The sequence below is a fragment of the Schistocerca serialis genome, chromosome 2, assembly GCF_023864345.2.
Source record: "Schistocerca serialis cubense isolate TAMUIC-IGC-003099 chromosome 2, iqSchSeri2.2, whole genome shotgun sequence".
NCBI classification, from domain to species: domain Eukaryota; kingdom Metazoa; phylum Arthropoda; class Insecta; order Orthoptera; family Acrididae; genus Schistocerca; species Schistocerca serialis.
The window spans coordinates 208,245,933-208,270,464 of record NC_064639.1 but is presented as its reverse complement, the minus strand read 5'-3'; positions in this window follow the sequence as shown (position 1 = coordinate 208,270,464).

The following is a 24,532-nucleotide window of genomic DNA, read 5'->3' as shown; positions in this document are numbered from 1 at the left end:
ATAGAGTACATATGGGATATCATGGGACAGCTCCAGTGTCATACAAAACGACATTAACCATACCTGTGTTGACAGAGTAAATGCAAAAGGAATGGAACTCCAATCCACAGAACTGACACCTCGCACCTCTTCAATACAAAGCATGCACTTTAGAATGCTTGCATTCAACAGTCTGTCGGTTACGGCAATTATCAATTTACCAGCATTTCAAATTTGCCATGGCTTATCTTGCGCTTACATAAACCGGTGGTCTTGCTAAGTTAATCACTTAAATATATTACCTACACAAACGCAGTCCCGAAATTTCATTACCGTACATTAAGTACTCCATGGTGTTGTGACTTTTTTTGCATCAGTGTGCAATATTAACATCTACATATCTGTACATCCTGTACGTTCCAAGCATTACGGCGTTACGTTTTTAATTACACTGAAGCGCCAAAGATACTGCTGTAGGCATGCGTATTCAAATACAGAGATATGTGAAGAGGCACAATACGGCACTGTAGTCGGCAACCCGTGTATAAGACAACAAGTTTCTGGTGCAGTTGTCACATCGGTTATTGCTCCTACAATGGCAGGTTATCAATACTTAAGTGAATTTGAACGTGGTGCTATAGTCGGTGTACGACCGTTGGGACACACCATCTCCGAGGTAGCGATGACATGGGCATTTTCCCGCACGACCATTTCGCGAGTGTACCGTGAATATCAGGAATCCATTATACCATCAGATCTCCGACATCGCTGCGGTCTGAAAATGACCCTGCAAGAACAGAACCAACCACGACTGAAGAGAATCGTTCAACGTGGCAGAAGTGCAACCCTTCCTTAAATTGCTGCAGGTGTCTATGCTTGACCATCAGCAAGTGTCAGAGTGAGAACCATTCAACGCAGCATCATCGATATGGGCTTTCGGAGCAGAAGGCCGACTTCTGCACCTGTTCATGACTACACGACACAAAGCTTTACGCCTCGCCTGGGCCCGTCAACACTGTCGCTGGACTGTTGATGATTGGAAACACGTTGCCTAGTCAGACGATTATCGTTTCATACTGTATCGAGCCGATGGACGTGTACGGTTATGGAGACAACCTCGTGAATCCATGGACACTACATGTCAGCAGGAGACTACTCTAGCTGGTGGAGGCACTGTAATGGTGTGGGGCATGTGCAGTTGAAGTGATTTGGGGCCCCTGATAAGTCTAGATGCAAATCTGACAGGTAACACGTACGTAAGCATCCTGTCTGATCACGTGCATCCATTCGTAACCGTTGTGCATGCCGACGGACTTGGGCAATTCCAGCAAGACAATGCGGTAGACCACACGTCCAGACGTGCTACAGAGTGGCTCTAGAAACACTCTTCTTAGTTGAATCACTTCCGCTGGCCACCAAACTCCCCATACATGAACATTACTGCGCATATCTTGGACGCTTTGCAACGTGCTGTTCAGAAGAGTTCTTCATCACGCCGTGCTCTTACGAATTTATGGACAGCCCAGCAGGATCATGGTGTCAATTCCCTCCAGCTGTACTTCAGACACAGTCGAGGCCTTGCCACCTCGTGTTGCGGCACTTCTGCGTGCTCGCGTGGACCCTATACTATATTAGCAAGTGCGCCAGTTTTTTTGGCTCTTTAGTGTGTGATGTCACTGAGCACTATACAACTGATCTCACACTGGAAATGCAATCACATAAAATAAATACGTACTAGGAGATTTATAGCCTTACGCGACATGGACAAAGTTTTCCCTTGGTTGGTGCTCCATTTAATACACTACTGGCCATTAAAATTGCTACAGACGCAAAATTTAACCGACAGGAAGAAGATGCTGCGATATGCAAATGATTAGCTACAACGTGCTGACATGAGGAAAGTTTCCAACCGATTTCTCATACACAAACAGCAGTTGACCGGCGTTGCTTGGTGAAACGTTATTGTTATGCCTCGTGTGAGGAAAAGAAATGCGTACCATCACGTTTCCGACTTTGATAAAGGTCAGATTGTACCCTACCGCGATTGCGGTTTATCGTATCGCGACGTTGCTGGTCGCCTTGGTCGAGATCCAATGAATGTTATCATAATATGGAATTGATGGGCTCAGGAGGGTAATACGGAACGAAGTGCTGGATCCAAACGGCCTCGTATCACTAGCAGTCGAGATGACAGGCATCTTATCCGCATGGCCGTAACGGATCGTGCAGCCACGTCTCGATCCCTGAGTCAACAGATGGGGGCGTTTGCAACACAACAACCATCTGCACGAACAGTTTGACGACGTTTGCAGTAGCATGGACTATCAGCTCGGAGACCATGTCTGTCGTTACCCTTGACGCTGCATCACAGACAGGAGCGCTTGCAATGGCGTACTGAACGACGAACCTGGGTGCACGAATGGCAAAACTTCATTTTTTCGGATCTGTTTACAGCATCACGATGGTCGCATCCGTGTTTGGCGACATCGCGGTGAACCCACATTGGAAGCGTGTATTCGTCATCACCATACTGGCGTATCACAAGGCGTGATGGTATGGGAGGCCATTGGTTACACGTCTCGGTCACCTCTTGTTCGCATTGACGGCACTTTCAACAGTGGACGTTACATTTCAGATGTGTTACGACCCGTGGCTCTACTCTTCATTCGATCCCTGCGAAACCCTACATTTCAGCAGAATAATGCACGAGCGCATGTTGCAGGTCCTGTACGGGCCATTCTGGATACAGAAAATGTTCGACTGCTGCCCTGGCCAGCACATTCTCCAGATCTCTCACCAATTGAAAACGTCTGGTCAATGGCGGCCGAGCAACTGGCTCGTCACAATACGCCAGTCACTACTCTTGACGAACTGTGGTATCGTGTTGAAGCTGTATGGGCAGCTGTACCTGTACACGCCATCCAAGCTCTGTTTGACTCAATACCCAGGCGTATCGAGGCCGTTATTACGGCCAGAGGTGGTTTTTCTGTTTACTGATTTCTCAGGATCCATGCACCCAAATTGCGTGAAAATGTAATCACATGTCAGTTCTAGTATAATATATTTGTCCAATGAATAGCAGTATATCATCTGCATTTCTTGTTGGTGTAGCAATTTTAATGGCCATTAGTGTATAAAAAAGCTTGGTCCTCATGTGTTTAAGGGTTAAGTTCTCGTAAATTTTTCTTCAGTTGCTCAGCCATCGTCTGAACTGCGTCTTTGGTACCTTTAGCTATCCTAAAACCAAACTTGTTCTCCATCTAACTCCTTTAGTAGTGACGCAGTTTTGTTGAAACTTTGTACTGTCGCCTTGCAGTGTATAGCAGCTCCGTAAGCTGGCGAGCAACTGCCGGTGTCGCTATCGCTTGCACTGGGACCAGTGGCGGCTGCAGCTGCGGCGCCCGGGCCGCCGCGGGAACCACTGCAGCTGTGGCTGACCTTGGGGGCTCACCGCTGCGGCTCCCTGCGTCACACACCTCAGCTGGGCGCCCCTGCAGCGCTGCAACCCGGCACGACATTCGCGCTCGCTAGCCGAAAATCCCCGAGTTATTACAGTAGTCTGGGTTACACCGAAGCAGACTAACACTACCGGACGAGCATTCTCTCTGGTATAAGATGCTGGGGTAAACGTCAGAATTTTTTTGCTGTCAGACAGCACTCGCAGAACTGTTTACACTAGGGGCGAATCTGCGCTGATGTACACTGCGCAGCAGAATTAAGAGATCACTCTTTCGAAAACCCATAATTCCCACCCATTGCAGTGTATAAGTTTTAAATTTGGCTCAAATGTGCGTACTGCCTCTGCAGTAATGGAAAAGCGTCGTCACCCTCGGAGTCGACAGCTCTTCAAACAATAAGGTGTTGACACTTGCGTAAAAAAGGCCACAGGTCAATGTTCATGTGACGTGTGACGTGCGTTAATGGTGTCACATTAGCATCAAATTTGACCAGAATTTTGCCCAAATCCACCGTGGATGTGTCCCACGATCGGGAGACCACAATCTCTCTTACCACACCCCGTCTTTTGACACCTCTCCAATGGAGGTCAGAACCGTTGAAATCACGTGGTTTTCTCATGAATGGGCAAGGAAAACATTCAAGACACACTGCTGTTGAGCATCATCACGTAAAGGCCACAAGAACTGGCATGAAGGGAGACAATGAAACCGCCATTTTCCCAGGAGTATACATTCTCACGCGACAGTTCGCAGTGCGATGAGTAACAGCAAGACGTTCCAAGAACATCATGAGGCTGCACCTGTTTGGAGCAGAGCGGTGCCACAACTTTTGCACTCGTGTACAGGCTGTAGCCACTAACGACTATTCAAAAGCCATTCGACGAAATTTGAACTTGGTCCAAAGCAGCTAATGGTACCCACGTTTTTTCGAAGTTCTTATTTTGTGTCCCCCTAAGCCCCCCACCCCCCAGTTTGGTGAAACCTTGGTGGGACACGTCCACCTATATTGTTATTTTTTTGGTATTTTATGGTTTTATAGACAAGATTGACATGTATTATTAATTTTCAAATGGTGTATTTAAATGTTCATTGAAACTAAACTCGCCTTGTGTGTGCGTGTGCTTGCGTGTGCGTGTGTGTGTGTGTGTGTGTGTGTGTGTGTGTGTTTTGTGGGGTGATATGTTGGTGGCAAATTTCTTGTTGCGTGCCTTTAAGTCCGTTGAAAGTCGTCGTGTTTATTTGGAGGTTCGTTCGCCAATCTCCTCAGCGTGTCTCCGATTCCACATCGACGAAGTGTAGCTGAAACTTTCTATAGTAATTAGAATGCCTAGAAAGAATATTATTTACGTTAGAGTCTCACCTAATTAATTATCACAGATGAACACTCGTTTATTTCTTCCTTGAATACAACTCTTACTATCGAGCTGTAATGCGTAATATTCACAATTATAAGTTCAAATGGCCCTGAGCACTATGGGACCTAACATCGGAGGTCATCAGTCCCCTAGACTTAGAACTACTTAAACCTAACTAACCTAAGGACATCACACACATCCATGCCCGAGGCAGGATTCGAACCTGCGACCGTAGCAGCAGCGCGGTTCCCGACTGAAGCGCCTAGAACCGCTCGGCTACAACGGCCGGCAATTGTAAGTCCCCTTCGTCTTTATCAGAGGACGAACAAAATCACCCATTAACATTGCATTCAACAACAGAGAAAATAAAAATCAGAGATAATGCAATGATAATATTCGCTTTTCTTACGCAGCGGGTAACATATTTGGTTCTCACACACAGCACAGTATCTGACACGGTTATTTCCGCAATAAAATGTGATATTACACACCTTTAATGAGAATTTTTAAAATGCACCTCTACAGACAGAGCTCGTGATGACGTGCTGGGCGACTGCAGACCAGCAACCTCTTTGACACTCTCCGATTCCGGATAGTTCAGCAGTGACCGTCTGTCCCTGCTGTTCAAAGTGATGCAGGATTAATCCCTGGATATTGTAAGCCACAATACTGTAATTTCTTGCGACTTCACCCTCGTCCCGCGCCGAAGAGTAAGAAACGCACCTTCTGGGCCTGCATCCTATCATCCTTCATGACAATGCACGATGTCAGACTGCTACTGCTTACGTGGGAGATACTGGAACATCCGTCGTGTTCAATTGATATGAGTCCTTGCGATTACGCACTTTTCGCCAAAATGGAGCGACTTTTTGGCACAGGCCACAGCACACGAGAAGACATCATCCAAGCCATAGAGCGGTCCTCGCGAGACATCGACAGAGATGGACGCGTTCAGATGTGAGACGATTAAACTGGGGGCATGTAATACAGTGAATGTCTGTCAGTGCAGTTTAGTATAAACTTCAGCAGTACTGGCACAGCTTTTAACCCAACCCGTATATTAAGCTTTGATCAGTGTAATTAACTTTTATTGTACGTTACATACGTAAGTTATACGGAAGTAAAATATGAGTACATATTCATGCATTGGGGATGCGAAATTCGTCAGCGTTGTGGACAACACGGGCCCTCCAACTGACGCTGCATTTGGTCGTGTTCGGTTCACAGTCGTAGGTGCTGGCTTGTATTCCTCTGGCTGACATTCTTTCAGCATACCGTCAAAGTAAGTTTCCTGCTCTCCGCTTTGGCAGCATAAACAGTATTCACTGTTCTTTTGTTATTGAACATGAGCGTCGTAGGTGTGGAGTAGCCAGAAGAGAATATTACGTTACTATTAATTTTGGCGGGAATAAAAATTTTACTTATTACAGCGCCAATTCGATATTTAACAAACTTTGCTGTGATATCCGCAGAGCAGTCCGAACATTATGACCGCCATCCTACTATCGATTTAAACCTGGCGAAGAACGACTTATGGTTACACACACGCACGATGCATGTACACTACCGGCGATTAAAATTGCTACACCAAAAAAAAAAAAAAAAAAACGATGATAAACGGGTATTCATTGGACAAATATATTATACTAGAACTGACATGTGATTACATTTCACGCAAATTGGGTGCATAGATCTTGAGAAATCAGTACCCAGAACAACCACCTCTGGCCCTAATAACGGTCTTGATACGCCTGGGTATTGAGTCAAACAGAGCATGGATGGCGTGTACAGGTACAGCTGCCCATGAAGCTTCAACACAATACCACGGTTCATCAAGAGTAGTGACTGGCGTATTGTGATGAGCCAGTTGCTCGGCCACCATTGACCAGACGTTTTCAATTGGTGAGAGATCTGGAGAATGTGCTGGCCAGGGCAGCAGTCGAACATTTTCTGTATCCAGAAACGCCCGTACAGGACGTGCAACATGCGGTCGTGCATTATCCTGCTGAAATGTAGAGTTTCGCAGGGATCGAATGAAGGGTAGAGCACCGGGTCGTAACACATCTGAAATGTAACGTCCACTGTTCAGAGTGCCGTCAATGCGAACAAGAGATGACCGAGACGTGTAACCGATGGCGCCCCATACCATCACGCCGGTGATAAGATAGTATGGCGATGACGAATACACGCTTCCAATGTGCGTTCACCGCGAAGTCGCCAAACGTGGATGCGACCATCATGATGCTGTAAACAGAACCTGGTTTCATCCGAAAAAATAACGTTTTGCCATTCGTGCACACAGGTTCGTCGTTGAGTACACCATCGCAGGCGCTCGTGTCTGTGATGCAGCGTCAAGGGTAACCGCAGCCATGGCCTCCGAGCTGATACTTCATGCTGCTGCAAACGTCGTCGACCTGTTCGTGCAGATGGTTGTTGTCTTGCAAACGTCCCCATCTGTTGACTCAGGGATCGAGACGTCGCTGCACGATCCTGTACAGCCATGCTGATAAGATGCCTGTCATCTCGACTGCTAGTGATACGAGGCCGTTGGGATCCAGCACGGCGTTCCGTATTACCCTCCTGAACCCACCGATTCCATATTCTGTGAACAGTCATTTGATCTCGAGCAACGCGAGCGGTAATGTCGCGATACGATAAACCGCAATCGCGATAGGCTACAATCCGACCTTTATCAAAGTCGGAAACGTGATGGTACGCATTTCTCTTACTTACACGAGGCATCACAACAACGCTTCACCAGGCAACGCCGGTCAACTGCTGTTTGTGTATGAGAAATCGGTTGGAAACTTTCCTCATGTCAGCACGTTGTAGGTGTCGCCACCGACGCCAGCCTTGTGTGAATGCTCTGAAAAACTAATCATTTGTATATGACAGCATCTTATTCCCGTCGGTTAAATTTCGCGTCTGTAGCACGTCATCTTCGCGGTCTAGCAATTTTAATGGCCAGCAGTGTATATATTTATTTCTTAAAAGTATAATAACTTTGAGAGTGTACTAAATAACAACAAATGATTTTCAACGACTGAATAGATAATTCAGAAACCCTTTTCTGTTTTCCAGGTCCCGCAGATTTGACGACAAATGTCGGATTCAATAGCAGAAAGCTGAATGTGCAGATTTCATCAGGTTATCCTTCCACAGATGTAACCACTGACTCTTGAATTACGTTAAAGATAATAATGAAATTACATGCGATATGGAACACGATGGCGCCCACGAGTGGGCGTATTACAGGTGCCATGGAGTCAGACTGGGAGGGGGGGGGGGGGGGGGAGGAGTAGTCTGCGCAAATAAATCACGAAGAATGAGGGTCTGGTGAACAGGGGAGTTAGTAGAAGAGTTGCGCTAATGTGTTTGTAACGACCTGCCGAACTTCAGGGTGTGGGGGCGTGATCGATGGCGGCCGCAGAACCCGAGGGCGAATATTACAGAAAGTCGCTCTGTGCCAAAGGCACTCTAGATTGAGAGTACATTTTTCATTGTAGCTGGTACGCTGACTCCAACAATGAGATATGAGGTCCTTGTTATACACTGAAGAGCCAAAGAAACTGGTACTCTTGCCTACTACTATCTGCATCTACATCCATGCTCCGCAAGCCACCTGACGGTGTGTGGCGGAGGGTACCTTGAGTACTTTTATCGGTTCGCCCTTCTATTCCAGTCTCGTATAATTCGTGGAAAGAAAAATTGTCGGTATGCCTCTTGTGTGGGCTCTAATCTCTCTGATTTTATCCTCATGGTCTCTTCGCGAGATATGCGTAGGAGGGAGAAATATACTGCTTGACTCCTCGGTGGAGGTATGTTCTCGAAACTTCAACAAAAGTCCGTACCGAGCTACGGAGCGCCTCTTTTGCAGAGTCTTCCACTAGAGTCTATCTATCTCCGTAACGCTTTCGCGATTACTAAATGATCCTGTAATGAAGGGCGCTGCTCTCCGTTGGAATTTCTCTATCTCTTCTATCAACCCTACCTGGTACGGATCCCACACTGGTGAGCAGTATTCAAGCAGTGGGCGAACAAGTGTACTGTAACCTACTTCCTTTGTTTTCGGACTGAATTTCCTTAGGATTCTTCCAATGAATCTCGGTCTGGCAGTCCGCAGCTCGTGGTCGTGCGGTAGCGTACTCGCTTCGCGCGCCCGGGTTCCCCGGTTCGATTCCCGGCGGGGTCAGGGGTTTTCTCTGCCTCGTGATGACTGGGTGTTGTGTGATGTTCTTAGGTTAGTTAGGTTTAAGTAGTTCTAAGTTTTATGGGACTGATAACCATAGATGTTAAGTCCCATAGTGCTCAGAGCCATCTGAACCCTTTTTCAGTCTGGCATCTGCTTTACCGACGATTAGTTTTATACAGTCATTCCATTTTAAATCACTCCTAATGCCTGCTCCCAGATAATTTATGGAATTAACTACTTCCAGTTGCTGACCTGCTATATTATAGCTAAATGATAAAGGATCTTTCTTTGTATGTATTCGCAGCACATTACACTTGTCTGCATTGAGATTCAATTACCATTCCCTGCACCATTCCTCAATATGTTGCAGATCCTCCTGAATTTCAGTACAATTTTCCATTGTTACAACCTTTCGATATACCTCAGCATCATCCGCAAAAAGCCTCAGTGAACATCCGATGTTGTCCGCATGGTCGTTTATATATATTGTGAATAGCAACGGTCCTATGACACTCCCCTGCGGCACACCTGAAATCACTCTGACTTCAGAAGACCTCTCCATTGAGAATGACATGCTGCGTTCTGTTATCTAGGAGCTCTTCAATCCAATCACACAATTGGTCTGATAGTCCATGTGCTCTTACTTCGTTCATTAAACGACAGTGAGGAACTGTATCAAACACCTTGCGGAAGTCAAGAAACACGGCATCTACCTGGGAACCCGTGTCTATGGCCCTCTGAGTCTTGTGGTGCCGCGCGGGATAAGCCGAGCGGTCTAAGGCGCTGCAGTCATGGACTGTGCGGCTGGTCCCGGCGGAGGTTCGAGTCCTCTCTCGGGCATGGGTGTGTGTGTTTGTCCTTAGGATAATTTAGGTTAAGTAGTGTGTAAGCTTAGGGACTGATGACCATAGCAGTTAAGTCCCACAACATCTCACACACATTTGAACATTTTTGAGTTTTGTGGACGAATACCGCGAGCTGGGTTTCACACGATCGTCTTTTTCGAAACCCATGCTGATTCCTACAGAGTAGATTTCTAGACTCCAGAAAAGTCATTATACTCGAACATAATACGTGTTCCAAAATTCTACAACTAATCGACGTTAGAGATATAGGTCTATAGTTCTGCACATCTGTTCGACGTCCGTTCTTGAAAACGGAGATGACCTGTGCCCTTTTCAAATCTTCTGGAACGCTACGCCACTGCAAGAATGGGTGCAAGTTGCTTCGTGTACTCTGTGTAAAATCGATCTGGTATCCCATCAGGCCCAGCTGCCTTTCCTCTTTTGAGCGATTTTAATTGTTTTTCTATCCCTCTGTCATTTCGGTATCTACCATTTTGTCATCTGTGCGACAATCGTGTAGGACTCCGGAGAGCACGCAGAAGTGCCGCAGCACTTTGTCGCATGGACTTGACTAATGTCTGAAATAGTGCTGCAAGGAGCTGACACCATGAATCCTGCAGGGCTGGCTATAAATCCGTGAGAGTACCCTGGGATGGAGATCTCTTCTGAACAGCACGTTGCAAGGTATCCCATAAATGCTTAGTAATGGTCATATCTGGGGAGTACCGTGGCCAGCGGAAGTGTTGAAACTCAGAAGAGTGTTGCTGGAGCCACACTTTAGCTGTTTTGGACGTGTGTGGTGTCGCATTGTCCTGCTGGAATTTCCCAAGTCGGAATACACAATGGACATGAATAGATACAGGTGATGAGACACGATGCTTATGTACGTGTCAGAGTCGAATCTAGACGTACCAGGGGTCCCATATCATTCCCACTACACACGCCCCACACCATTACAGAGACTCCACCAGTTGAAACAGTGCCATGCTGATAAGCATGATCTATGGATGCATGAGGTTGTCTCCATATCCGTGCACGTCCATCCGCTCGATATAATTTGAAACATGACTTGTCCGATCAGGCAACATATTTCCAGTCATCAGCTGTCCAATGTCGGCGTTGACGGGTCCTGGCGAGCCATAAAGCTTGGCGTCGTGCAGTCATCAAGGGTACACGAGTGGGCCTCCGGCTCCGAAATTCCATATAGATGATGTTTCGTTGAATGGTTCGCACGCTGCAATGACACTTGTTGATGGCCTGGCATTGAAATCTGCAGCAATTTGCCGAATGGTTGCACTTCTGTCACCCTGAACGATTCTCTTCAGCCGTTGTTGCTCCCGTTCTCACAGCATCTCTTTCCGGCTGCAGCGATGTCGGAGGTTTGATGTTTTACCGGATTCCTGATATTCACGGTACACTCGCGAAATGGTCGGACTGGAAATTGCCCACTTCATCGCTACCTTGAAGATGCTCTGTCCCATCGCTAGTGTGCCGGCGATAACACCACGTTCAAATTCAAATTTTGGTTCAAAAATGGTTCAAATGGCTCTGAGCACTATGGGACTCAACTGCTGAGGTCATTAGTCCCCTAGAACTTAGAACTAGTTAAACCTAACTAACCTAAGGACATCACAAACATCCATGCCCGAGGCAGGATTCGAACCTGCGACCGTAGCGGTCTTGCGGTTCCACACTGCAGCGCCTTTAACCGCACGGCCACTTCGACCGGCTCAAATTTTGGTAACCTGCCGTTGTAGCAGCAGTAACCGATCTGACGACTGCGCCAGACACTTGTCTTATGTATTTGTTGCGACCGCAGCACTTTATTCGGCCTGTTTACATATCTCTGTATTTGAATACGCATGCCTAAACCAGTTTCTGTCGCGCTTTAGTGTATGTTGCGAACCTATCAGCTTTCAGTGCGCGGGCTGTCTGGAAAGGAAGATTAAGGTTAACCTCTTAAGGATGACGAACATAAGCTCTGTTTGGGAAGGATGGGGTTGAGCGGAAATCGGTCTTGTCCTTTTCGAGGGAACGATCCCGGCATTTGTCTTAAATGACTTACGGAAAAGTGCGGGAGACCTAGCTCTGATATGCTGGTCGGGCATTGGAATCTACCAAATGCGAGTCCATTGTCTACTACATCTGAAACGGTCACACCAATGTTCGCCGTCTGGGTTGGCCGAGCGGTTCTAGGCGCTACAGTCTGGAACTCCGAGACCGCTACCGTCGCAGGTTCGAATCTTGCCTAAGGCATGGATGTGTGTGATGTCCTTCGGTTAGCTAGGTTTAAGTAGTTCTAAGTTCTAGGGGACTGATGAACTCAGAGGTTAAGTCCCATAGTGCTCAGAGCCATTTGGACCACACCAATCTTCATAGAAGCTCTTGAAAAAACTTACATTTGAATTATGTGATACATGTCATCACATATAAGGAATGACTTCTTTAAGCATGCGTTGTAACCAATAGAAGTATTTATTTTGATACACGGTAAAGTAGAACGCATGTTTAACGTATAATAATAGAGGTTCGTCATCACATCCCTTATTCTAAAACAAATGAGATAATAAAAAGAAAATGGGGAAGTAGTGATTACACAACAAATGTTCACTTATATTCAACGATGTCTAGCTGATTTTGTTTGTATCGCTTGACAATGCTATTCTTGCTTTTTCTATTAGGACTTCTTTTACACAGATCTGAAGACAGTCACCACTGACCGAAATCGATAATCAGAGAACAAAAATTTTGTAGTGTTCATAGACGGGAATAAAAGGAAAAGAATAAGCATTTCCTGGATTAGCTACATCGCTTCTTGCGAAACGAGTTGAACTCTTATTCCGGCGTAATATTTGCTGTCTGTTGACAATAAAGTACATCCTGAATCATTTAAGTGTCGTGTTGTTGTTTTACGATTGTTCAAATGTTCAAATGTGTGTGAAATCTTATGGGACTTAACTGCTAAGGTCATCAGTCCATAAGTTTACACACTACTTAACTTACATTATACTAAGGAAAAACAGACACACCCATACCCGAGGGAGAACTCGAATCTCCGCCGGGACCAGCCGCACAGACCATGACTGCAGCGCCTCAGACTGCTCGGCTAATCCAGCGCGGCGTTACGGTTGTTGACTGGTAATGAAGTCATGATACTTTTAATTTTTAAATTTGTTTCGTTATCAACAACATGGTCCGATGATGCGTCAGGAATCTTGTTGTATGAAACAATAACAAATAAAAAAATTATTAGGCGGTCTAGGCGACATAATGATCGCGGATTCGTACCAGGAATTTATTTCATTAATTAGTAAAATAAAAATTCAGACCCATTTGATATTCAAAGCAACTGCCAGACAACGCGGTGGACTATCTCCAAGTTTGCTTAACTGTGTGCTTGAAAAAAAGATCTGAAAATGGAGGAAGCCAATGGCAGAATCTAAGTCAAAAGTGAAGTACAGTTACGCTGGAGAAGGGATGAACACGAAATTGGCTGTTTACCGATGTTTTAGTAGTTCCAATAGCCGACGTAGATATAGCATGGAAATAGTTGAGCAGCAGGACCACAAATCTTGTTTGAAGAAGCTGTCGTGAAGTGAAAGAAAAAGGCTGAACCATTAACATTAACCGTAAAGGGACGAAAAAAGGCATCATGCCAAGATGACAAGAACTCATATATATTTGACTTCATAGAGGATGTTTGTAATTTTAAAAAAAATATTTCATTAGATATGCGAAAAAACTCATCATTAGAAGACGGAGATTCGGCCAGAATGCACATATGCTACAGAAAATTTTACTACCCATAAATAAAGAAAAAGAAAAAGAAAAAGAAAAGAATAATTGTGGGGTGATACTAGGAATTAGAACATTAACAACAGCAGTAACTGCCCCCCCCCCCCTCCCCCCGCATCTGACTGCTTAAAGAATGGATCATTCATGTATGAAACAGCTTCAAACGACTGAATAACTTACAAATAAGTCATTGTTTTACGTATCCGACGTTAAGCGTATAAAACCTATAGAGATGAAGATGTAAAATTCTAATTATGTTGGTTTTATTGATTTCGGGTTGTTCAGCCACCGCCTAATGAAGCAGTCAAAACGAGAATTGGTACATAAACTAACTACTTTTAAAAAAGCACATGATATAAATTTGAAAAATAAATATATGCTTAGCGTACTTCACCTAAAGGTTCTGATAGCAGCGGTAGAGAAAAGTGAAGTTCGAAAAAGTGGTAAGCACTTTTTTAATTTCGTAATTATGTGTGTGGGGAGGCGGGTGTCTGCAAGAAGAAATTACGCAAATAAAATAATACATAAAAGTCACTAAAAGTAGCTATCACTCTCAAATACAGGGTGAATATAGTCTGGGTAATTTACGCGCCGTTAGTTACTCCGCCTCAGGAAATACAGACCACTCTTCGTTTTAATACTTGAGTTGCAGTGTTGGACAGGGACAGGGTGTTTATAAATGGATATCGGGATTATAATGCTTTATAATATTTAGTTAGACATGATATTTCAAATGAAAGAGCAACTCAAACAATTTCACCAAGAACCTTATAAATGTTCAATGTGAGCACAATTTGTCACACGGCACACATCGAGACGCAAGGGGCGCAATGACAGGGCTTGCTCTGCATGACCTCCACGTTCACCCGACCTAACGCCTTGTGATTGTTTCCTTTGGGGCTTCATCAAGGATCGTGTGTACGTGCCTCCGCTACCAGCAGACCTCCCTGAATTAAGAAACCGGATTGAAGCAGCTGTTGCTACAATCACTGAAGACACACTTATCAACGTTTGGGAAGAACTCAGCTATAGACTTGAAGTGTGCCGTATGACAAATGGTGCTCACATTGAACATTTATAAGGTTCTTGGCAAAACTGTTTGAGTTGCTCTTTCATTTGATATATCATATATAACTGTAAGATTAATATAATAAATATTATAAAGCTTTAAAACCCCGATATTCATTTATAAATACCCTGTATTTTAACGTAAGGTTACACGCACATTAACCAAAACATTACGACGACCTGCTTAATAGATTGTTTATCCTTCTTTCCAACTAAATGCGTCACTGATTCTGCGTATCAGCGTTCCAAGAGTTTGCTGCTAGGTTTGTAGAAGTATGTGGCATTATATATCTACGCATAGGTCATGTGATTCGCGCAGATAAAGGGCCGCTGATTTGTGTACGCGATGATGCCGTCCTACAGCGACCCAATGGGTTCCACAGGGTTTACACGACCACAATTTGGCCACCAAAGCATCAACGTGAGTTCACTACAATGCTTCTCAAACCACTACAGCACTGCTCTGGCTCCGAGACACCGGCAGTTATACTGCTGAATGATGACATGCCCGTCGGGGATGACATCAAGCATGAAGAGATTCAGATGGTTCGCAGATGACAACCTGTCTTCGATCACTACCACTGGTTCTATGCAAGCACAGGAGAATGTCTCCCATAACATAATGCTGCTCTCACCAGCCTGTGTCCGTGGCACGATGCACGTTTCGAGCCGCAGTTCACCTCGATAACGGCGTTTGCGGAAACGATCATCGACCCAGTGAAGCAAAAACGTGATTCACCCGAAGAGCCGACACGTTTCCATTGGTCGACGGGCCAATCCCGATGGGCCCGTGTCCACTGCAGTCGTAATTGACGATGTCAACACGTAGGGGTGGGCAGCTGCGGAGCTGCATGTTCCACAAGGTACGACAGACGGTGTGCTCCGAAACACTTGTGCATGGAGCAGCGTTGTGCTCTTTCCGCACAGATGCCACAGATGACCATCTATCCTACTTTACAGACCAGACAAGCCTTCGAACTCCACGTTCTTTGAGTAGGACTCGTGGACGTCCAACTACTTTGCGCCCGGCGGAAATTTCACTGTCCTACCTCTTTTCGTACAATACTGGCCATTAAAATTGCTAAACCACCAAGACGACCTGCTACAGACGCGAAATTTAACCGACAGGAAGAAGATGCTGTGATATGCCAATGATAAGCTTTTCAGAGCATTCACAGAAGGTTGGCACCGGTGGCGACACCTACATGAGGAAAGTTTCCAACCGATTTCTCATACACAAACAGCAGTTGACCGGCATTGCCTGGTGAAACGTTGTTGTGATGATTCGTGTAAGGAGGAGAAATGTGTACCATCACGTTTCCGACTTTGATAAAGATCGGATTGTAGCCTACCGCGATTGCGGTTTATCGTATCGCGACATTGCTGCTCGCGTTGCTCGAGATCCAATGACTGTTAGCAGAATATGGAATCGGTGGGCTCAGGAGGGCAATACGGAACGCCGTGCTGGATCCAAACGGCCTCGTATCACTAGCAGTCGAGATGACAGGCATCTTATCCGCATGGCTGTAACGGATCCTGCAGCCACGTCTCGATCCCTGAGCTCACAGATGGGGACGTTTGCAAGACAACAACCATCTGCACGAACAGTTCGACGACGTTAGAAGCAGCATGGACTATCAACTCGGAGACCATGGCTGCGATTACCCTTGACACTGCATGACAGACAGGAGCGCCTGCGATGGTGTACTCAACGACGAACCTGGGTGCACGAATGGCAAAACGTTATTTTTTCGGATGAATCCAGGTTCTGTTTACAGCATCATGATGGTCGCATCCGGAACCTGGGTGCACGAATGGCAAAACGTCATTTTTCGGATGAATGCAGGCTCTGTTTACAGCATTATGATGGTCGCATCCGTGTTTGGCGACATCGCGGTGGACGCACATTGGAAGCGTGTATTTGTCATCGCCATACTGGCGTATCACCCGGCGTGGTGGTATGGGGTGCGATTGGTTACACGTCTCGATCACCTCTTGTCCGCATCGACGGCACTTAGAACAGTGGACGTTACATTTCAGATGTGATACGACCCGTGGCTCTACCCTTCATTGGATCCCTGCGAAACCCTACATCTCAGCAGGATAATGCACGAGCGCATGTTGCAGGTCTGTACGGGCCTTTCTGGATGCAGAAAATGTTCGACTGCTGCCCTGGCCAGCACATTCTCCAGATCACTCACCAACTGAAAACGTCTGGTCAATGGTGGCCGAGCAATTGGCTCGTCACAACACGCCAGTCACTACTCTTGATGAACTGTGGTATCGTGTTGAAGCTGCATGGGCAGCTGTACCTGTACACGCCATCCAAGCTCTGTTTGACTCAATGCCCAGGCGTATCGAGGCCGTTATTACGGCCAGAGGTGGTTGTTCTGGGTACTGATTTCTCAGGATCTATGCACCCAAATTACGTGAAAATGTAATCACACGTCAGTTCTAGTATAATATATTTGTCCAATGAATACCCGTTTATCATCTGCATTTCATCTTGGTGTAGCAATTTTAATGGCCAGTAGTGTAGATGCTCACGACAGTAGCACGCGAGAATTCTACCAGTTTCACCGTTAAAGAGATATTCGTTCACAGGCTCTGTGTAATAATAATCAGCCCTTTGTCAAAGTCGCGTTCTCAGTGGATTTCCTCATCTGCAGCCCATATCTTCGCTAGGGTGGTCCCCCGTCCGCGTCTCCTCCGCTTGCATACTTTTGTTAACGCGTCACGTGCTTGTGACGTCACCAGGCAGCATCCGACGTCATGGTGGGCAGTGTCCACAATGTTGTGCCTAATCAGTACATCTCTTAATGAGTACATTGTGACAGCATTATATATCTTCTAAATTCCGTCAATTTTAGCACTCCGTCGTCAGGCTACGAGTGGCCTCCCGGGACCATCCGATCGCCGTGTCATCCTCAGAGGAGGATACGGATAGAAGGGGCGTGGGGTCAGCACACCACTCTCCCGGTCGTTATGATGGTATTCTTGACCGAAGCCGCTACTATTCGGTCGAGAAGCTCCTCAATTGGTATCACAAGGCTGAGTGCACCCCGAAAAATGGCAACAGCGCATGGTGACCCGGATGGTCACCCATCCAAGTGCTCACCACGCCCGACAGCGCTCAACTTCGTTGATCTCACGGTAACCGGTGTATCCACTGCGGCAAGGCCGTTGGCCAAAATTTCGTTAATAATTATATAAAATACTGAAAATCAAATTTTTGTTACCTCTGAAAGCGGTTAGATAGGTAACCTACAACGAGGGCTCGGTGATCGTTTAGTAATGTAGATAAGAAACATTTAAATTAAGACGTAACACAGAAGCATACAATTGTGTATAAAAATTAGAGATTCAATAAGGGACCGAATCTAAGGTTCTATGAACTTAGCTAATGAATGAGTACTAGCAGATTGATAAGAAAAGTTATATAGAAATGTGTAAAGTTAAAATGCAAGCTCAGTCGCTTAGCAACATGCATAATGACGTACGAAGAAGTAGTATAAAAAAGCTAGAAATCGAAGTCAGAAGGAAATATAGAAACAAAATTTTGAGATGGAAAGTTGAGATAGTTCCATAAAGGCAGGAAGGTAAATGGAGAGTAGAGGAACCTGAGGTATTTGAGAAAGCATAAGGCTTACTTAGTACGCTTTTGATTTGTTAATCGTAGCCAGCCGTGGTGGCCGAGCGGTTCTAGGCGCTCAGTCCGGAACCGCGCGACTGCTACGGTCGCAGGTTCGAATCCTGCCTCGGGCATGGATGTGTGTGATGTCCTTAGGTTAGTTAGGTGTAGGTAATTCTAAGTTCTAGGGGACTGATGATCACAGCTGTTAAGTCCCATATTGCTCAGAGCCATTTGAACCATTTGTTAATCGTAATTTTCCAGTCCGCACACAATCTGTCTTCTGCGATGTTTACGGAGGAGCATCTTTCATCAGCGGGTGCTGCCCAGCTGTCGCATGTCGGGCAAATTCTCTGGCTCCCCTGGAGTATCGGAACTTCTTAAATAAAGGAGCCGCGTGGTCGCCGGGAAGCGATGAATAATTCAGAGAAAGCCGGTAGGTACCTGGCGACGCGGCGGTCGATAACTCGCCAGGTAATCACAAGAGGGCGAGGGCGGGCACTCACTCACCGCTCTGCGCCCCTGACAGCCGTCGCATTGCCCAGCGTTTCGTTCGGAGGACGCCGTGGAAACGCAGTGGCGCTGGACGCATCCAAACCCTGTGGCTGTATTCAGAATAACGGGAGATCGGCGGGCTTACATACCCTGGAGTGGTGCTTTCCCTCTGTGATGCCTCATCATTGTTAAGCTCCCCAGGAAATATACAGAGTGAAAAGTATTTAAACCGACAAACTCTGGGAGGTTGTAGGGGACATCAAAACAAATATTTTTCCCTGATGTCATTTTTTCCTATGAGGAGTATTTAAACCGATAGAGGAAGGTTTCTCTGGAGACAAATTAATTAAACCAACCAAAAAGTCCAGAGGAGACATATCTGGGGATCGAGCAGCAGGCCGTGGTACAGGACCACCTGTGACAAACCCCGTTTCTGGGAACCGTCGGTCCAGGAATCGACGCACACGACGACTGAAATGTGCCTGCGTTCGGCCACGTCGGAACCACATGCGTTGTCTAGTAGGGAGCAGGACGTCTTCCAGCAATTCTGGAAATGCTCTAGAGAGAAAAATGTAATAGTGCCTGCTATTTAATGGCGTAGGTAGCAGATAAGGCCCAATTAAGCTGTCCCCAACAACAGCGACCCACACATTAACGAAGAACCGCACTTGATGAGCGCTAGTAACTGTGGCATGTGAGTTATCCTCACTCCAAACATGCTGATTGTGCATGTTGAAGACTCCATCACGCCCGAACGTTGCTTCATCGGTAAAGAACACAGAGGATGGAAATGTAGAATGCACTTCACAGTGTCCTTGGTACTACTGCGAAAACTGTGCTCTGGGTGGATAATCAACTTTTTCCAGGTTGTGGACACGCTGTAAGTGAAATGGACGTAACACTTGCTCTCGAAGGGCTGTTCTTTGTACGAGTGCTGATTGAAGGATGCCGCTCCACATGCTGCAAGAGAGCTTCCTCAAATTGCAGCGTTCTTACCGTGCGACGGCGTCCCTATCCAGGTAATCTGCTAAATGACCCAGTCTCACGCAGACGTTGGCACACAGCAGCAAAGGTCGTATGATGCGGGATACAGCGATGAGGATATTGTTGTTGATAAACCCGCTGTACAGCTCGTCCGTTGTGGTGTGCTACGTAGTACGCGCCAACGATATCAATGTACTCACTCCAGGTGTATCGCTCCATTAGTAAACAGAGACGTACACTACTACACTGGTGGACAGCAGTAGGCCACAACTGAAGAGCGTAATGCTCCCTCTAACAACTGAAGATCGTAATACGGCCTCTAACTAGTGAAGAGCGTAATACGGGCTCCACCGGTTTAAATAATCCTCATAGGAAAAAATGACATTAGGGAAAAATATTTGTTTTGCTGTCCCCTACAACCTCCCTGAGTTTGTCGGTTTAAATACTTTTCACCCTGTATGAAGCCTTGTTTACACCAGAGCGAACACAAACGACGACCATTGTAACGTATATGAAACCAATATGTAAAGTAATAATCAACCTATCATTAAACGGAATTTAACCTGAACAACACTGTGTGCGTGTTGTATGAGTGTCACTTTCACTGTCATTTAAGCTCTCAACAGATCGTTACATGAAAAACTTAAAACTAACATTTGGATAAGCTATCTGACTGCGTATTTGAATATGAAAAACTACAGGAACAAACCAACCTGTAACAATGAATACCTAAGCTATCTGACTGCGTCCTTGAATGAGAATTTACAAGTGATACAGAATCTGAGTTGCGCAACGGAATTTACAGGATTAGAGTACATGACATGTTTTGGTGAGTCAGTGTCTCTGTTTTGGCCCTAAGTTTTGGACTAATCTCTTTAGATGACTGCATTTTTCCATGTGGTTTAAAGCAATTCGCAGCAGCATGCAGCTGCAGCGGCTACAGCTTATTACTACTAAGAATGAATGTCATAAAAACGAGTTTGTTTGGTTCCTGTTAACTACTAAATAACTAGTGGGAAGGTATTTCATGAGTTAAGTCTATTTAAAACTTCAGAATTATCATAACGCGTAGTGAATAATAGACAATGACAATTACTATGACATAGGTATCAATAATGGCTGAGAGCCAGCTTAACAAATTATTTCAATTAAAAAATTAGATTAAGATTTAATAACGACAGCATTTATATATTAATCAGAAGTGGAGAATAATTGTTATTATTTTGAGGATAAGGAGGCTTCTTTAACTGACAAGCAAAACAATCACGAGCCTAACCCTGCAATTGCTTCTGAGCTATGCTTGCCAATTTTACCTTGAATTCCATCTTCAAGCGTAGTTAAGCCATCGCAATCTCTCCTGATTACATATATGCAATCAGGCCTTGGGGGTGATAAGGTCTGCCATCACCGACGTGAGGGCAGCGTGACACGTCTTCCGTCTCTGAACGCTCGCACGACACTACTACTTCCTCTCTCGCAGACTCGTCTCACAACAATGCTTAGAATCGCTCTCCCATATTTCGTCCCCAGATTGTTACTATCGATATCTGAGTGCTTACACAATGCAAAGAATACTGTTGACTATATTGTTTTCAACATGGAGGTATAAGGAGGGGAGATGGCACTATGGCTGTCTGCTGTACGTCTGTTTGAAGCCGGTGGGCCGCCATGTTTGATTGGTCAAAACAGTGACAGAGCTCTTGTTAGAAATGCGTGTTATTCATATTTAACGTTATGTCTGCGAAATAATTTCAGATGATGAGTGTTACAATGTTTACATGCATAAGACAACGTCAGAATAGCTTTTTCACGTATTTTCGTTTTGTTTTTAATGCGTTTTTGCCCCGGCAATACAACTGATTTGGTCTCGTTAACTTAAGTGTTTCTTTTGGATACGAACTTCGAATGATGAAAAATAACAGTGTACAAAGCTCTTTTCAAACTCAAATCACCATTTACTGTATTTGTGTCGATGTAAACTGAAAGCAGAACCCGAAAGCTATGCTAGTTTACATACCGGATGGTATTTCTTACTCGTTTACACACTTATACAAAATTTCATTTGTAAATACAATCATCGTTTGTGCTTTGTCAAGAAAAATAAGCATATGAACCCACAGAGCCCTACGAGCTTCATTGATCGGAAATCTGAAATAAAATAAGAAGAAAACAGTTTCACAAAACGTAAACAAGGCCGCACATCTCACGAATTTAAACAACAATATTTTACGAACGGGGCCACTTACGCATGGAACATGATTCCTTTTAACTTGGTAGCACTATTCCAATGGTTAGTACACCCGTAAACAACGCAAACCGGCATTTTAAAATGAAAAAACCTTCAGCAGCTCTACACAGTAGCACAATCGGAAACGAGTCTTCTGACCAAACTGCAATGGCGGAGCTCGGTTTCTGTCGGCTTCAAGTTTGTGACGTCATGGCATCTCCCCTCCTTATACCTCCATGGTTTTCAATATAATGGAGAATTCTGACACACTCCTTACACCAACATCGAAATAGGATACACTCTAAATGGTGGGCTAGAGCGAACGAACGGCCTTCGGCTGCTTTCTGCTGGTGTCCGCCAGTGTTCATTCGTGTTCCGCCGGTTGTCGGTCTTTTAGCGAACCATCAAAGGAAGTTATTTCTCTCTCCGCTTCAGGGTGGAGTACCCCAAGGAAGCATCCTAGGGCCCTTACTGTTTAACCTCTACATTAATGACCTTCCAGCTACACGCAACACGACGGTGGCAATCTACGCGGACGACACTGCCATCCTCGCGCAAGACTGGAAACCGTCTAACATTAACTCACGACTACAGAGTGCACTCAGAGCGGCAGAGCCTTGGCTGGTGAAATGGCGTCTCAGAGTAAACGTCGACAAGTGCGAAGACGTTCTGTTCACTAGAAGACCGAAACTACTGCGCAATCATCAGCACTGCAACCCAATAACACTACATGCACGCCCAATGCGTTTCCGTGAGAAGGTCAAACACCTCGGTGTCTGGCTGGACCGAAAACTACTCTGGGGGGGACCGCATTCACCACGTGACCAACAAAGCAGAAGCGAGGCTCAAACAACTGTACCCTATACTTAACAGGCGTAGCACACTGAATAGGAGGGTGTCCAGACCCATGTACACCACACTTACTAGACCTCTGATGACGTATGCTGCTCCCGTCTGGGGATACGCTGCGCCCACGTGTCTGCGCCATCTGCAGCTCATACAGGACAGGGTAACCAATGCTCCGCGCTGCACACGCACCACGGATCTTCACCGGGAATATCGGCTAGATACCATCTTGCAGGTATTCCAAAAACTCTCCACACGACTGTACAGAAACACGAGACAGCCGCGTAACCCGTTTATCCTTTCTCTGGATAACTACGACCACAACCATAGATGAAAACATAATAGACCAAAGACACTATTAGCAAGAAACTAAACATCTATGGTCCATAGCACGCTAACACGACAGTACTGGAGAGCCCCTGCAACACAGCTACTACTGCCAACCGCAGATGCTCGACCCGCCGAAAAAACAGGCAGTCGCAGGGAAACCGTACTGTACACAACACGCAAACCAGCCACAGACACCCCCTACACTGTGAGCTGATCTATGGCCGATCGCCCACTAATGTATGACGACTTCGAACTTTTACGGGAACGCAGCAGCTGCAGCAGACCCTACAACGAGCACCCGCAACGACAAAGGTAACGATGCACGATACCTCGCACTAACATAACCACACCTTACATGCACTGTCGCAGACAGCAAGCCGCTACTGCCCTTACTACCCGCCCTAGTGTCGCAGAGTATTTTTTTTTTCCTTGGCGCTTGCCTTGGAACTTCTTTCCTTCTATCCTTACAAACCGCTACCCTTCCATCGCTTTGGCGCTTGCCTTGGCACTTTTTTCCTTCTATCCTTACAAACCGCTACCCTTCGATCGCTTTGGCGCTTGCCTTGGCACTTTTTCCCTTCTATCCTTACAAACCGCTACCCTTCGATCGCTTTGGCGCTTGTCTTGGCACTTTTTTCCTTCGATCCTTACAAACCGCTACCCTTCGATCGCTTTCGTCCACTTTCTGTCTCCTGATGGACCATGTCAATGAGTAATCCTACCCAGACGCATGGACAACAACACAGCCCGCATCATGTGACTCCTGATTTGAAAACTAACATGTTATACGGAGGTGGCAGTAGAACTTTTGGTTTGGTCACCACGTTGGTGTGGGCGTGGAGGGGCCCCATCCTTGAAAGAAAGTCTCTCCTGTTCGGCGCTAGCAGTACCGAAAACTTTCGTCTAATAACTTGTCTACTTTCATTGCTCACATATGTTGCAAGGCGATGGAATGGTCTGAAGAGAATGTAACTTTGCTGGTACAAGAATATACGTAGATAACAGAGATGCTTGTGGAATCCAAGAGATCCACAGCGCAAGTACCAAAAAAAAAAAAATAAAATAAAATATGTTGGAGCAAAATTGCCGATTCACTCAAAGGTTCAACTGGTGACGCGAGGAAGGCGTAATATCATTACATGCTTGCATCAGATGAGAACAGAGTGAATAAACACTAGTTATTAAAAAGGAAGAGCGCAATACATGTTCTTGAAAGATGGAAGTGCGAATATGGTTCAAATGGCTCTGAGCACTATGGGACTCAACTGCTGTGGTCATCAGTCCCCTAGAACTTAGAACGACTTAAACCTAACTAACCTAAGGACAT